The following is a 16862-nucleotide window of genomic DNA, read 5'->3' on the forward strand; positions in this document are numbered from 1 at the left end:
GGGGCAGGGAGCTGTTCATTCACTCTGGGCATTCACCATGGACTCAACTGTGCAAGCTGCTCCTAGTTTCCCTGTTTCACTTTACCCCCTTGAGGGCTGCTCAAGGATAGGTGGGCATGGATGGTATGAGGGTTTTTGTTTTTTTAAAAAAACAACAAAAAAATAAAAGCTCTGGAAGGACTCAAACTGTTCTGCTTGTTATTTTCCCTCCATCTTCTCCCTCACTTTCACAGTGTCCTCTTGCCTGCTTCTGTCCTGGCAGATCAACCACCCAGCCCACCCCTCTTTTCTGGCTCCTTTTCTGTTCCTCCAGGTTGCCTGGTGATCTGTTTTGTTTCTTTTTGTGTCTTTTTCTGTTTTGAGTGTCTTTACAGGTTTCTGTAGCAGGAAGATCTCCATTCTGCTACCAGCGGCTCCAGTGTAAATTCCCCTACCCCCTGGGGGAATGTACTACCTTGTTTTGGCGGGTTTGGGGACATTTTTTTGTCTTTCAGTTTTTTCTTTGCAATTTCCCCCCTTTCATGTGGAAGGAATGGGAGGAAGTGGGCACAGGGAGGTGGGAGGTGGATTTTGTTTATATTTTCAGGTCATTTTCAGCAGGTGGGAGCTTTTAAAAATGTGTCATGAATAAAGTTTTTTAAAATAAAATTGTTTGGCCTTTAAAAAAGCCTCATGTCTGTAAATTAGGAAATAAATTTTATTTCTAGATAACTCATGGCCAAAATAATAAATTTTGATGGATATTAGAATATGTTTTAAAATGTTAATAAAATAAAAACAGGTGGGATACACAGCTAAAATCCATGTTTAGATGGTCAGATATAGACTTAAATAAGAATAGGAGAGAAGTTAAAAATCAATTATCTGTTTCCATCTTCAGAAAGTAGAAAATAGTAGAAAACCCCAAAGTAGGAGGAAAGAAATATAAGAGCAGCAGAAGAGAATGTTACTACAGATGTATTAATTTTTTATTGCTGTCCATTTACAGTTGTCCCACATTTTCCCCCATTGTTCACTCCTACTCTTTCCCCCCTACTCCCACAGTCAATCCCCCTCTTTGCCCATGTCCATGAGTACTCTATTCATGTTCCTTGGCTAGCCGCTTCCCTTTCTTTCCCATGTCATTCCCCCTCCATCCTCCCCTATGGTTACTGTCAGTTTGTTCTTTATATGCTAAGTCACCTATAAGTGGAATTTAATAAACAAAACAAGCACCTGGAAAAAATAGAACCAGAGACTTGCATTAAAATTTCTTAAACAAAACTATGAACAACTACAACTCAGTGTATTTTGATATGTGAATGAATTTCTTCAATAGTACAAAACACAAAAATGAATCAATACAAATGTGAATAGTCCTATACCAATTAAGGAACTCAGTCTGTAATTCCAGAATTATATGGTTTAACCAGTAATTTGTTCCAAAATTCTATAAAGACATAACCCCAGTCATATGCAAAACTTTCTAGAGAATAGAAAATCATAGAAAAAAATCTCAATATATTTTGTGATGTCTGAATAACACTGATACCAAAACCTCACAGGGCCATTAGAAAAATAGAAAATTACAGATCAAGCTCTCAAACATAAATGCAAAATTCTTAAACAAAATAATAGCAATATAAATCCTAGGGGATATGAAAAGGATAACTAAGTATAATCAATTTGACTTTATTGCAGAAACATGAAATTGTTCAACATTTTAAAAATCAGTTTAATTCACTAGCATAACTGAATAATAGAGAAAGTAATATGATCATCTCAATAGATATATAAAAAGTATTTGATAAAATTTATGATACAATTCTTAAAAAACTAGAGGTATTAGAGAACTTCTTAATCTAATGAAAACTATAAGAATAAAATAGCTAACATAAAAATAAATGCTGAATGCAAACTCTCCTTAGGCTCAGAAACAATAGAAAAATAGCTTTTATTATCACTTACATTCAAATTATGCTGGAGCAGTTCTGGTTCCAGGGGAGATAGAGCAAACATACTTTTTTTTTCCTCTCACTGAACACACCTATAAAACATGAACAGAATGCATACCACAGCTATTTGAGAAATTTAAAGTTAATAGCAGGAAAATTGAGGAAGATTGTCAAAATTTGAATTACCACCAAATTGGCAGTGCATTTACTATTGTTTTCCTTCAATCTAAACTCACCACAAAAACACATCTAGATGTAAGACAGAAATAGCTCCTGAGAAGCCCTCTAGCTTTAGATTAAGGGTCAGGAAAGGGAATATCTAATGCTCAGCAAAAATCACACATTTTCTCCCTCTACTCTTTTGTGCCCCAGCAATCAGGAAATCTTGTGGTGGCAAAGCCAATAGCCAATAATAAGAGACAGCAGGGGCCAAATTCTGAGGAGAGGTAACCTTCCTTTTCATTTAATGGAGCTGTGGTTCCAACAGGGTGGGTCTCTGTGGTTGTTTCATTTGAACCTAGAAAATACTAGGGAAATCATTGGAAAGTGACCCCATAAAGTTTATGAAATTATCCTCAAGCCATACATTTCAGGAACCAATTCAAATTAGCATACCAAAATCACTGGAGAGCTGACCCAACCTTACACTATCAACTAGGTCTAGACTGTAAATCAAGGACACATATTTTAATAGAAGACATATTTGAAGAGTACTACACAGGCTGTGAAAAGTGAACTGACAAGGAAACATAGGCCATAATCTGGAACTTGCAGCCTGAACCTAACCAGGACTGAAAAAAAAATGTTTTCCATAGATTTTAAATAGGGCACATAATTTCATAACCTAATGACCAAATGTTCAGGGGGAAATTCTAAATTATTTGTTATATAAATAACCATGAACATTTAAATCCCACTGGAAAAGCCAATTAACAGGTATCGAAGGCCAAGAAGATACTGATGTTGGAATTATCTTATAAAGACTCTAAAGTAGTTATTATTATAAAGAATATATGTGCATTCATAACAGTATCAAAAATACTTAGGAATAATTTTTTCAGATTTTCATTTATTTTTAGAGAGGGGGAGACAGGGAGAAAGACAAAAACATCAGTGTGTTGTTGCCTCTTGCCCCTACTGGGGAATTGGCCTATAGCCCAGTCATGTGCCCTGAGAGTGGGAATTGAACCAGAAACCTTTTGGTTTGCAGGCCAGCAATCAATTCACTGAGCCACACTAGCCAGGGGTGCTTAGGAATAAATTTAACTAAGGGGACACATCTGTACACTGAAAACTACAAGACTCTTGATACAGGAAATTGAAGAAGACATAAACAAATGGAAAGATATCTTGTGTTCATGGATCAGGAGATTCAATATTTTTTAAATGTCCATACTACCCAGATACTGCATCTATATATTCAATGTAACACCTATCAAACTTTCAATGTCAGGTATCACATAAAAAGAAAAAATAATATTAATATTTTGTATAGAACTACAAAAGACTCCAAATAGCCCAAACAATCCCGAGAAGGAAGAAACCTAGAGGCATCATGCTTCCTGACTTCAAACTATACTATAAGGAGATAGTAGTCAAAACAGTATGAAACTGCCATAAAAACAGACATAAAGATGAATGGAATAGAATTAAGAACCCAGAAATAAACCTCTGCATATATGGTTAACTAATAATTGACAAGGGAGCCAAGAATATTCATTTGGGAAAGGATAGTCTTTTCAACAAATGATGCTGAGAAAACTGTATAGTCACATTCAAAAGAATGCAACCTTGACCTTTATCTTACATCATACTCAAAAATTAACTCAGAATTCACTAAATACTGGAACTTAAGGTTGAAACTGTTAAACTCCTAGACAAAAACATGGAAAAAAACTCCTTGATATGGATCTTGACAGTGATTGTTTGGATATGACACCAAAATGCAAGCAACAAAGGCAAAAATCATTAAGTGGGACTGTGTTAAACTAAAAAGCTGCTCCACAGCAAAAGAAACAATCAACTAAAAGAAAAAGCATCCTACAGAATGGGGGAAAATACTTGCAAACCATATATCTGATAAGGGGGCTAATATCCAAAATATATAAAAAGTCATACAGATCAATAATAATAAAACAAACAATCCAATTAAAAATGGGCACAGGAAATGAATAGACATGTTTCCAAAGAAAATATACAAATGGCCAACAGGTACGTAAAGATAACCAACATCACTAATCATGAAGGAAATACAAATTAAAACCAAAATGTAATATCACCTCATACCTGTTAGAGTGGCTATTGTAAAAAAGAGAAGGGATCACAACTGTTGGTGAGGGTGTGGAGAAAAGGGAATTTTTGTGCACTAGTGTTGGTGGTAATGTAAATTGTTGTCACTGTGGACAACAATATGGAGTTTCCTATAAAAATAAATAATTGAAGTAGACTGTGATCCATTGGTCCTGCTTCTGGATATAAACCCAAAGTAAATGAAAACAGAATATTGAAGAGATATCTGCACTCCTGTAGTTATTGTAGCATATTCAGTATAGCCAAGATATGGAAACAACCTAAGTGTATGATAACAGATGAATGGATAAAGAACATATTATATATACATGAGCTTTAATATATGTATACATATAAGTATATAGAATGTTCTATATATTATAACATATAGTATATATTATGTTATATATGCTATATATAATATTTTATGAGACAGAAGGAAATCATGTTATTTGTGACAACATAGCTGGACCTTAAAAGCATTATGCTAAGTGAAATAAGTCAGATAAAGCCCTGGCTGGTGTGGCTCAGTGGACTGAGTACTGACCTGTAAACCAAAGGGTCGCTGATTCGATTCTCAGTTGGGGCACATGCCTAGATTGAGGGCCAGATCCCCAGTGGGGGTGTGTGAGAGGCAGCAACACACTGGTGTTCTTCTTCCTCTCTTTCTCCCTTCCTTCCCCTCTCTCTAAAGATACACAAATAAAATATTTTTAAAAAGTAAGTCACACCGGGCTGGTGTAGCTCAGTGTGTTGAGCGCAAACCTGTGAAACAAAGGATCACGGTTCGATTCCCAGTCAGGGCACATGCCTGAGTTGCAGGCCAGTTCCCAGTGGGGAACGCATGAGAGGCAACCATACATTGATATTTATCTCCCTCTCTCCTTCCCTTCCCCTCTAAAGATAAATAAATAAAATCTTTTTTAAAAAGCGAGTCAGAGAAAGACAAATAGTGTATGATCTCACCTTTGTGTAGAATCTAAGAAAGCCTAACTCATAGAAACATAGGTAGAATGGTAATTACCAGGGGCTGAGAGGTGGGGCAAATGGGGACATGTTGGTTAAAAATTATAAACTTCCAGTTAGAAGGTAAGTTCTTCTGATCTAAAGCACAAGATCATGACTATAGTTAACAATACTGTATTACATACTTGAATGCTAAAATAATTGATTTTAAATGTTCTTACCACAAAAAAGGAATGGTAATTATGTAATGTGCTGAAGGTATTAGCTCTCACTACAGTGGTAATCATATTGTAATACATACATGTATCAATCAACACATTGTACACCTTAAACTTACACAATGTTCCATGTCAATTATATATCAATAAAACTGAAACATAAGCAAAGTGAAAACCAAAAATAAAGTAGCTATTACAAAAAACTTGAGCAATAAATTTTGAGCAGCCTTACAGTAATGTTACACTAGAAAGTCTTAACAAAGAACAGAAGATATGTAGAAAAAATGCCAAAACTGAAAGTTGCATTATTTAAAATTTGAAAAAAAAAAAAAAACCTCACTGGATAGACAACAACAGAATGGCGATGACAGAGAAAAGAATCAGTGAACAAGAAAATAGATCTACAGATATGACCAAGTATGAAAAAGAGGGAAAATTTTTTTTGATTAAAGTGAGCAAATTCTCGGGTACTTGTGGAGCAATAATAAAAGGGCTAGCTCTGGCTGGTGTGGCTCAGTGGAGTGAGCACCAGCCTGTAAACCAAAGAGCTGCTGGTTCAATTCCCGGTCAGGGCACATGCCTGTATTGCAGGCCAGGTCCCCTGTAGGTGGGGTGTGAGAGGCAAGCACACATTGATGTTTCTCTCCTTTCTCCATTTCCCTCTGTCTAAAAATAAATAAATAAAATCTTTAAAAATATTTTTAAAAATTCTAGAATTAATGTCATGAGAGTCGTAGAAGCAGAGGGAAAAAGTATGTAATGCTGAAGAATATTTGAAAAAAATGATAGTTGAAAATTCTCAAGTTTGAAGAAATATATAAACCTATGCATCCAAGAAGCTTATAAAATTCCAAATAAGATAAACCAAAGAAATCCATGCCCAGGCACATCATATTCAAATTGTTGAAAACTAAAGACAAAGAAAAAATCTTGAATACATACAGAGAATAAAAGAGACCCCAAATGACCTCAGCAATGTTGAGAAAGAAGAACAAAGTTGGAGGGATCATAATACCTGATATCAAACTATACTACAAGACCACTGTAATCAAAACAGCCTGGTACTGGCATAAGAACAGACACATAAATCAATGGAACAGAATAGAGAGCCCAGAAATAATCCCATGTCTTTATGGTCAATTAATATTTGACAAAGGGGGCAACAGCATACAATGGAGTAAAGACACTTTCTTCAATAAATGGTGTTGGGAGAACTGGACTGGTACATGCAAAAAACATGAAACTAGACCACCAAATTACACCATACACCACAGTAAACTCAAAATTGATAAAATACTTAAATATGTCATGATACTATAAAATTCTAGAGAAAAACACAGGCAGTAAAATTTCATATATCTTGTGTAGCAATATTTTTGTTGATATATCTCCAAGGGCAAGGGAAATAAAGAAAAAAATAAACAAATGGGACTACATCAAATTAAAAATGTTCTGCAAAGCTAAAGAAACCATCAAAATGAAAAAGAAACTGGATGTGTGAGAGAACATATTTTCCAACAATACATCAGAAAAGGGTTTGTTCTCCAAAATATATGAAGAACTTATATGACTCAACACTAGGTAGACAAATAACCCAATTAAAAATGGACACTAGACCTCAATAGAAACTTCTTCCAGGAGGACATACAGAGGGCCCAGAGACATATGAAAAGATGTTGAGCATCACTAGCCATCAGAGAGATGCAAATTAAAACCACAATGAGATATAGCATTACACCTGCCAAAATGACTATCATTAATAAATCAACAAACAACAAGTGCTGGCAAGGATGAGGAGGAAAGGGAACCCTAGTACACTGTTGGTGGGAATGCAGACTGGTGCAGCCACTGTGGAAAACAGTATGGAATTTCCTCAGAAAACTAAAAATGGAATTGCCTTTTGACCCAGGGATTCCACTGCTGGAAATACATCCAAAGAAACCTGAAACACCAATTCAAAAGAATTTATGTACCCACCTGCTCAGAGCAGTGCTATTTACAATAGTCAAGATTTGGAAACAGCCTAAGTGCCTACAAGTAGATGAGTGGATAAAAATACTGTGGTGCATTTATACAATGGAATACTATGCAACAGAAAAAAGAAGGAATTCCTACTTTTTGCAACAGCATGAATGGAAATGGAGACAATTATGCTAAGTGAAAAAGTCAGCTGGTAAAAGACAAATACTCTATGATCTCACTTATAAGTGGAACCTAATGAACAAAATAGACTAATGAGCAAAATAGAACCAGAGGCATATGAATATTGAACAGATTGACAATTATAAGGTGGGGGTGTGTTGAGGACTAATTGAAAGAAGATGAAGGGATTAGTTAAAGAACATACATGAAGGACCCACGGGCATGGACAATGGTGAAGGGACTGATTATGGAAGTGGGGAGTCTGTGGAGGGGTGGGAAAGGGGAAAAAGTGGGACAATTGTAGTAGCATAAACAATAAAATGAAAAAATAAATAACTTTATTTTCATTGTAAAAAAATAAAAAATAACCAATACCCCAAATGAAAGTGGGGATATAATAACAGACCTGCAGACATTAAAAGGATATTAAGGGAATCCTAGAAAGAAGTCTATACATATAAATTCAACAATTTTGATGAAAAATTCTGATCCTAGAAAACCATTATTGTTGGATTTAAAATGCACCTCCCAAAATATTATCACATCATAATCACAGGAACCTGTGAATGTTACCTTATATAACAAAAAGGGATTTTTTAAATGTAACTCAATTAATGATCTTAATACAGGGAGATTATCCTGAGTTATCCAGTTAAGCCAAACGTAATCACAAGGTCTCCTATAAGAAAGAAAGTGGTGTCAAGACAGAGGCAGAGAGATTTGAAGTTTTAATTTTGGCCTTGAAGATTATGGTAGGTGTTCGTAGCCAAGTACTACAAAGCATGCAGCTCAGAAGCAGAAAAAGGTGAGGAAATGAATAATCCCCCAGAGCAGCGGTTCCAACTTGTTTGGCTCCAGGGACCTGTTTTGTGGAAGAAAATTTTTCCATGGACCGTGGGCGGGCAGATGATATTGGGGATGATTCGAGTGCATTACATTGAAGCTCACATTCTGCTCTGTGGCCTGGTTCCCAACAGTAGGTCCCTGGCCTGGAGTTTGGGGACCCCTGCCCTAGAGTCTCTTGAAGGAGCACAGCCCTGCCAACACTTTGATTTGGACCTGGTGAGATTCATTTAGACATTCTGACCTCCAGAACTGTAAGGAAATAAATTTGTGTTGTTTTAAGTCACTAAGTTTGTGGTATTAGTTATAGAAGTAACAATAAAACTAATAAAACTACAAACAAAAGTCACCTAGTGTGAAGTGGGTAGTCTAAATTGTTTTATTAGAATTAAAGTAATTGAATTAGTAGTTAAAAACCTTCAAAAATAGAAATCTCTAGGCTCGTATAGTTTTCTGTGTGAATTCTACTAAACACTTAAAGAAAAACACAACTCCTGTACAAGCTCTTTTCTATACAAGAAAATAGAAGAGGTAAGAATAATTTCCATGTACTTTTGTGAATTCAGCATCAACATGATAATAAAAACCAGACCAAAAAACCCCTGCAAATCAATATTACCCGTGAAGATAGATGCTAAAATACTCAACAAAATATTAGCAAATCTATTTGAGGAATATGTAAAATAATCATATATATATATATATATATATATATATATATATATATATGACATGATCATATCATATCAAGTGAATTTTATCCAGGAAATGCAAGTTGGCTTCAAAATTCAGAAATAAATCAATGTAATTCAGCCTTCAAAACAAAAACATAGAGAGAAAAAAGTATTTGACAATATACAATGTTCTTTCATCATAAAAACTCATAGCAACTTAGGAGTAGAAAGGGCCTTCCTCAACTTCATAAAATGTATCTAAAAATACCCTATAGTTAAATTCATAGTGAATAGTGAAATATTTAATTTTTCCTTCCTAAGATTGAAGTAAGACAAAGGTGTTCACTCTCACCCCTCCTGTTATTCCGAATTGTACTGGAACTCTTAGTGCAATAAGGCAAATGTATGAATAAAAGGCATCACATATCAGAAAGGAAGAAATAAAACTGTCCCTATTTTCAGACAATGTGATTGTCCTTTTAGAATATCCCAAGTACTCTACAAAGAAACTCCTAGAAATGATTAGAGAGTTTAGCACGGTAGCAGAATACAAGTTCAACACTCAAAATTCAATGGTGTTTCAATACAAAAGTTATACTTGATTACTTTCACTGAAAGACACACTAGAATGTTCATAGCAACATTATTCCAAGCAAGTAAAAAGAAAAAGGAAGAATGACTTTCAGGGCAGTTACAGATGCAGAAGCAGAGGCCATAGAGGCAGGTGCAAAAAAAGAGGCAGAGGCCAACTCTGAGCCAGGCTGTGGGCCTGGAAGCAAGGGCCAAAAATGGAGCTGCTGCTGGTCCAGAGAGTAGATCCATCACAGGCTTAGAGGTGAAGTCACTGGAGGTTTAGAGGGCAGACACAGAGCCACAGAAAATTATTGTCAAACACTGAAACCTTATGTAGTTTACCTTGCTAGGTTTCAAATTTGCCTGTGACCAACAGCCCCTTTATTTTTCCCATTTTCTCTGTTTTGGAATGGGGATATCTATCCTATGCCTGTCTCACCATTGTATTTTTGAAGTAGGTAACTTGTTTTCTAGGTTCACAGCTTCATGGATGGAGAAGAATTTTGCCCCAGGATGGAACATACCCACAGTGTCTCTCATACCCGATTTAGATGATGTAGAAGATGAGATTTGGAATTTTCTGAGCTGATGCTATTTAAATGAGAGTTTAGACTTAGAGTTGCTGCTGTAATGGATTGAGACTTTTGGGATGTTGGGATGGAGAGAATGTATTTTACTTGTGGGATGAACATGGATTTGTTGTGGGGGACAGAGGGTAACTTAGTCACCTCCAAAAGATATGTTTAAGTCTTAACCCTCAGTACCTGTGAAAGTGATCTCATCTGGAAATAGGGACTTTGTAAATGTGATTACAAATCTTAAGTTTAGATCATCCTGGATTTAGGCAGGGGTCCTACCTCCAATGACAATGTCCCTGTGACAGAGAGAAAAGGATAAAACACTGAGACACAAGGCCATGTGAGGATGGACACAGAGATTGAGGTAATGCATCTGCAAGCCAAGAAAAAAAGGATGCTCTACAGACATCAAAAAGTGAAAGACACAAGGGAAAATGATCTCTTAGAGACTTCAAAGGGAATGCAGCCTTTCCAATATATTGATTTTGGTCTTCTAGGCTCCTGAACTTTAAGAGAATAAGTTTTTCTCATGTTAAGCTGCCTAGTTTGTGATAATTTGTTATGTCAGTCCTAGGAAACTAATACACTATCTAATTAACATGTTTTTGTGTGTGTGAGAATTAAATGAGACAATGTATGTAAAATACCTAAAGAGGGAACATATAATCAATGATAACTATTATTATTAGTTAGCTATATAATAAATGCTAACTTAATATGAGGGGAACCTATTATTAAATCATATTATTTGTCTGAATAGGAAAAGCCACATGTAATCATAATAGATGATTATGCTATAAAAGCATCAGATAAAATTTAACACTTTCTGCCAATAAAAATAAAAATACATTAAGAATGTAAGAAATTCTTAATGTACCAGAGGGGAGAGGGAAGGGAATTTAAGGGCAAAAAAGGGGAGGGATTTGGAGGAACAAGTATGAAGGACACAGGGATGAGGACTGGGGGGGGGGAGGAAATGGGAGGGAGGTGGGGAGCACGGGGTGGGGGGGCTGGGATGGGAGAAATAGACTAAAAACTGTACTTGAAAAATAACTAAATAAAATTTAAAAAAAGAATGTAAGAAATGTCCTTAATGTGGTAAAGAGGAATTATTTTCAAAGAAGATTAGTAATATACTTAATATTGCTTATTTGCTGTACAAACCCTAGAGACAAGCCCACTGGAAAATAGGAAGAAAATATTGCCATTAAAGAAAACACAATGCTGCTTTTCAAAATGAGCTGAAATGTGTATTTTAGTAAGCCAGGTTATTCTCTATATAAATAACCATGCATAAGAAGCATGGAATTCAAATATTAATTCAATGATTAATTGAGTTACATTAATAATGGTGTTATTCAGATACTTTACCCTACTGCCTCTACCTGCACTGCACAAATATATCTATGAAAAGTTTCAAAAACGTACTGTAATATTTTCAGGTCACTTTTGTCTAGATAGGCATTATTTATTAATGTTTTTTAGAACTCTGACCAATGTAGTGAGACTTGAAAAAATAAATACATGGAAAAGTATTGTAATAGAAGAAACTAATATATTTTCATTGTTGATAGCTTAAATGAATGTCAGAAAAATCTAAAAGAATCATCTATAAAACCTTGTGACTCTGTCTTTAAGTTTATGTACATAGTCATAAAATACCAATAAAATTCTGACAAAATTTGTCCTAAAACACAATAATATTCTTCCTAAAATTAATTTAAAAAATAAGCAAGTGAGATTAAAAAACAGAAAATACTAGAGCAACAGGGATAATTTACTATAGAAGATATTGGACCATGTTAATTATATTAATATTTTCAGTAAAATACATGTCATTCTAAAAATTAACCTAATTATATAGGAAGTTTAAATATATAATAAAGTCAAGCTACAAAAACAACATACCAATAAAGTATTATTTAATAATTAGTGTTAGGATAAGTAGATTTTGTCTTTGGAAGAAAGAGTTTGATTTAAAATGCCTATTAAATACATAATTTATATAAAATTCAAATAAACTCCAGAAGAATGAAACATTGCATATTATATGATGCCATAAAAAGCTAGCGGAAAATAGAATAAGATCTTTTGGTAGATAATAACTTTCCACAATTTAAAGTAATAAAAGTTTAAAAGGTAAGATTGACAGATTCAATTATATAAAATGTGAAACATTTATTCAACAGAACATGAACAGAAAATAAAGAGAAAACTACATACTGGCATCAGGCAGGACAGATTAAGAATTTATGTCAATAATTAACAAAAAGAGGATTCAAATTCATAAGAATAAAATTAAGATACTAATGAGTAAAGGGAATGAACAGCCAGTAAAATAGAAAAGAAAAAGAGTGGGAACACAAGGAATAATGTTCATCCTTATGAGTCAGTAAAGCAATGCAATTTGAAACAGTAATGAGGTGCCATTTTGTACCCATTAAATGAGAAAAAAGTAAGCCTACTCATATCAGACAAGCCTGTGATTAAATCAGAGCACTCTACCTTTGTTAATGACCATGTAAACTAGTGTAACATGTAAAGCAATTTGGCAATATATATCAAGAGCCAGAAATTTTTGACCAATTATTTTACCTTTGGGAAATGAGCCTAAGACATTATTTGTTGGAGCATTATCTATGATAACAAAGAATTGGAATCCAGGTATATGTCCAAAAATAGTTGAATGAGCAAATTACAGTATAAAAAGTAGGCATTAAATTATAATTATATATATGCATGAATTTGGGAAATATGTAAGAGACATTATTAAGTAAAAAGAAGGTTTCATTTATAGAACAATGAATAAATGAAAGTGCAGATGTAGATATAACGGGTATTTTAACACCATGAATTTTATACTTGGGAGTTGTGCTTAATATGAGAATATATATGTTATCACTTCTGATCAAGATATAAAACTTTGAACAACCAACATTTAGGTTTTTTTATTTACTTCATTAAACAGAAGGATAACATATTGTCTGACATACCTTTTCTGATATGAGCCACTATTAACTGTATGCCTAGCCAATGAACATTAGAAAAATCTCACTGAAAATATATGGTGTATAATAATTTCTAAGCATTAATGAAAATATTTTTTCATTATCTCAACTTACTACCTGAACACTTTGCTTACTTTGGCACTATTAATTAAAACATCATTGTTATGATTTCAATGGAAATGGTTGTATGATCATTATTATTTTAGCAATAGCTTAACAAAGGAGTTGCAATTTATATAGTTTAAAGTTGTGAAACAGTCTTCACTTTTCTCTCTTTGGGATACTGATATGTAGCTATGTGAAAAATGTTGTGAACTTAGTAAGTGCAAAGAAGTAGAAATCTGGTGGCTTGTGAATAAGCACTTGGTCCTAAATCATTTCATTTGTAATGTGGTATTATCTATTTAAAAGAAGGCTCCTCTATATGCTCTAAAACAGAATGTTCCATTTACTGGCACATTTAACACTTTTAAAGACATTGTTTTTCTTTAGTTTTCAAATAGAACAACAAGAAAAGTAGACCAACTCTAGTTCTTGACCTATGACAACCTCTGGCATAGTTCTGTACCTGCTAATCTCAATACTCCCATCTTGTGTCCTCAACTCTTTCTGCTATAAGTAAATATGTTGGTAGACAGGTGCATAAGGTAGTTTCCATGTGAATCTCTTTCAGAGAAGAAAGAAAGGAGGGAAGAAAAAGAGAAAACAGCATGATATACCCAATAAAGGTATGTATCCTATAACAACCAATTTGTACTTCTAACCCCTTCAACTTTTTCATCCATTCCCCCAACCTTGCTCACATCTGTCAACTGTCAAAATGTTCTTTGTATCTATAAGTCCATTTCTATTCTGCTTATTTATTTATTTTTTAAATTCAATTGTTGATAGGTATGTATTTATTGCCATTTTATTGTTCATAGTTTTAATCTTTTTTTCTTCCTCTTACAAAAGACCCTTTAACATTTCATATAATACTGGTTTGGTGGTTATGCAATGTTTAATTACTGGGGTGTACACATGAAACTAATGTAATAATATATGTCAAGTGTAACTGAAAAATAAGTGATTTTAAAATGGAAAAAAATATTATGGATTCTAAAGCATCATTGCTGCAGTCCAAACCCTATCTCTTTAATTTAATAGTTACAAAGAGGGACCCCCCCAAAATGCAGAATTATCCTCTGAGGGGGTAGGCCCCTTATAGTCAGGCTTACCCTACTAGGTGACTGTTCTAGGAACATATCTGTAATAGAGTGCCAGCTGGTGTTGTTGTGAGAGGCTGCATTTGGCTTCAGTGAATTTTTTGAAGACCCTTTCAATGCATTTGCCCATTTCATGATGGATACTTTACAAGTGCACCTGCCCACACTACACTGAGTGTTCAGCAGTTTTTGACTCTAGACAGCCTGACTCCTGTGCCCCACCTTTCCATTTATCTGGTCTCTCCCCAAGTGACTTTTCTTTTTCTCCTGGAATGAAAAAATATCCTCAAAGGAAAATAAATGTTTTGCTGTTGTGGAAGAGATGAAACAGAAAATGGCAGAAGCACCAAAAAGCATCAAAATTGATAAGTTCAGAAACTGTTTTGAGCAGTGGAAAAAATAGTTGCATTGCATCAAATGGAGAGTACTTTGAAGGTAACTTAAGCCTAAGCATGTAAGAATAAATACACAATTATTTATAAATAAATTCCAGGTTTTTTGGGGTCCCCCTGATATCTGACATTGAGCAAGTTCTGGTTGCTCAGGAATATTTCACAGATTCTATGAAAAAGGTTTTGCTTCCAGTTGCATGTTTTGAATTTTGACCTTGATTGTTGTTTCTTCTCTTTAAGGCTGTTTCTTATCAGTGAAATAGTACCTACTAAACCCCAGTAACATGGTTTCTGTTATCATTAAAAAAATAACTATAGTTAACAATACTACATTGATTACTTAAAAATTGCTAAGGAGGTAGATCGTATGTTAAGTGCTCTTACCATAAAAAAATTTTAAAGGAGTGGGAGAAAATTTTTTGGAGGTGATGGAATATTTATGGTCTCGATTATGGTGATAGTTTAACAGAGGTGGCAAACACAAGGCCCATGGGCTGAATCCAGTTCTGCACCTTGTTTTATCTGACCTGGCACCTTGTTTTCACCCAGCATCAGCCAAGCTCTCGCTTAACTGTTTAGGAGTAGTTAGATTTATACAGTCCTCAAATTACATATGGCCCTTTGAAGGCAACTGTGAAGCTGATGTGGCCCCTGGTGAAAATGTGTTTGACATACCTAGTTTAAGAGGTCTCCAAATTCATTGAGTTGTATACATTAATTGTGTACAGATTATTATATGTCAATCATATTTAAATAGTTTTTTAAAGTACAAAATTAGATATATTCCACATGTTTTCATATGAAGAATTTTTATTATGTAATTTTAATTATTTTAAAAATCTTACTATGAATTCTTGACTAGTAGAAATTTAGCAATTTGTTTTTAAATTTCCAAATGTATGGTAAATGGAGTCAGTCTGGCTTCCTCACTCAGATGTCTAGGCAACTAAGATAAGTAGTTGCCTAGACAACTTCTTATATCCTTGAGACTAGGCCAGATCAGTACTCCCATAACCTTGAGTGGGCTTGCATGCACAAAATCTCACTATGTGATACAACCTGTTTTGGCTCTCAGCTAGCTTTGTTTGTATCTAGTATTTAAAGGAGTAAGGACTCCCTGATGAGTGGCATGCTTGGGGACAGAGACATGCAGTATGACACACAGCTTGCAGTGTGAGTGGCTCGACCACCCTTGAAAAAAGGCATGTCAAGCATCCCCATGGTTCTGCACATTTTCTTCCATCTGCCTGAATCTCCTGAACCTATCTGACCTTGAATGGTGGCAACATAATTGGCATAGATGGCAGGATTTGTTGCTCTTGGCAGCTTGATCTCCCACCCCAGGACTGCCCCCATATTAATGGGGCACCTGGACATAGAAAGCCTTGTGTCTGGGCTTTCTTCCCCACCCACTGGTGGGGCACTGGCCTTTTCTTCCCCAGCCCAGAAAAGCCCAGTGCCCTTGTGGAGGCAGGGGACATGGACTGGATGTTTCTTTCAACTTCGTGGACTGTGACAGAGACTGCACTTTCAGATGCAGTGAGGTTCCGAGAGCAAGCGGAAGCCCTGAAGGCTGAAGAAGAGAAGATTGCACTTCCTGATGCAGTGAAGTTACACTAACACTGACAGAAAGAAAGCCTGGAAGGCAACAATGCGCACCCTGGCGAAAAGCTTTCAAGCAGTGGAGCTGTGGCAATCCCCTCCCCGAGGGTAGTGAAAGATTCAGGGGAAAGTGTGATGGGAAAAGGAACTGAGTTCCCTGACAGCAGCAGCCTTTGGCACCTGGGGGAAATTTGAATATAGGCAGCCCAGGGTTCTCCTTCCCTCCCCCACCCCATGCAGATGTGGAACACAGTTACCAAGAACTGCAACCTGGGCCTAGAAAGCTCTGCTCCAAGCATGCTGATGAGAAGAGGTAGAGGTCCTGTGGGAGTATAGCATGTGCAGCTGTGCCTGCCGGCCAAGGCCACGTGCGTGAACCCTAGCTTTGCTGCTGTGTTCCAGGAGGTGGGAATTGTTAGAGCTGGTGGAGCAACCCAG

This window comes from Artibeus jamaicensis, unplaced genomic scaffold, assembly GCF_021234435.1.
Source record: "Artibeus jamaicensis isolate MK-2021 breed Jamaican fruit bat unplaced genomic scaffold, CSHL_Jam_final contig_240, whole genome shotgun sequence".
Taxonomy (NCBI): Eukaryota; Metazoa; Chordata; class Mammalia; order Chiroptera; family Phyllostomidae; genus Artibeus; species Artibeus jamaicensis.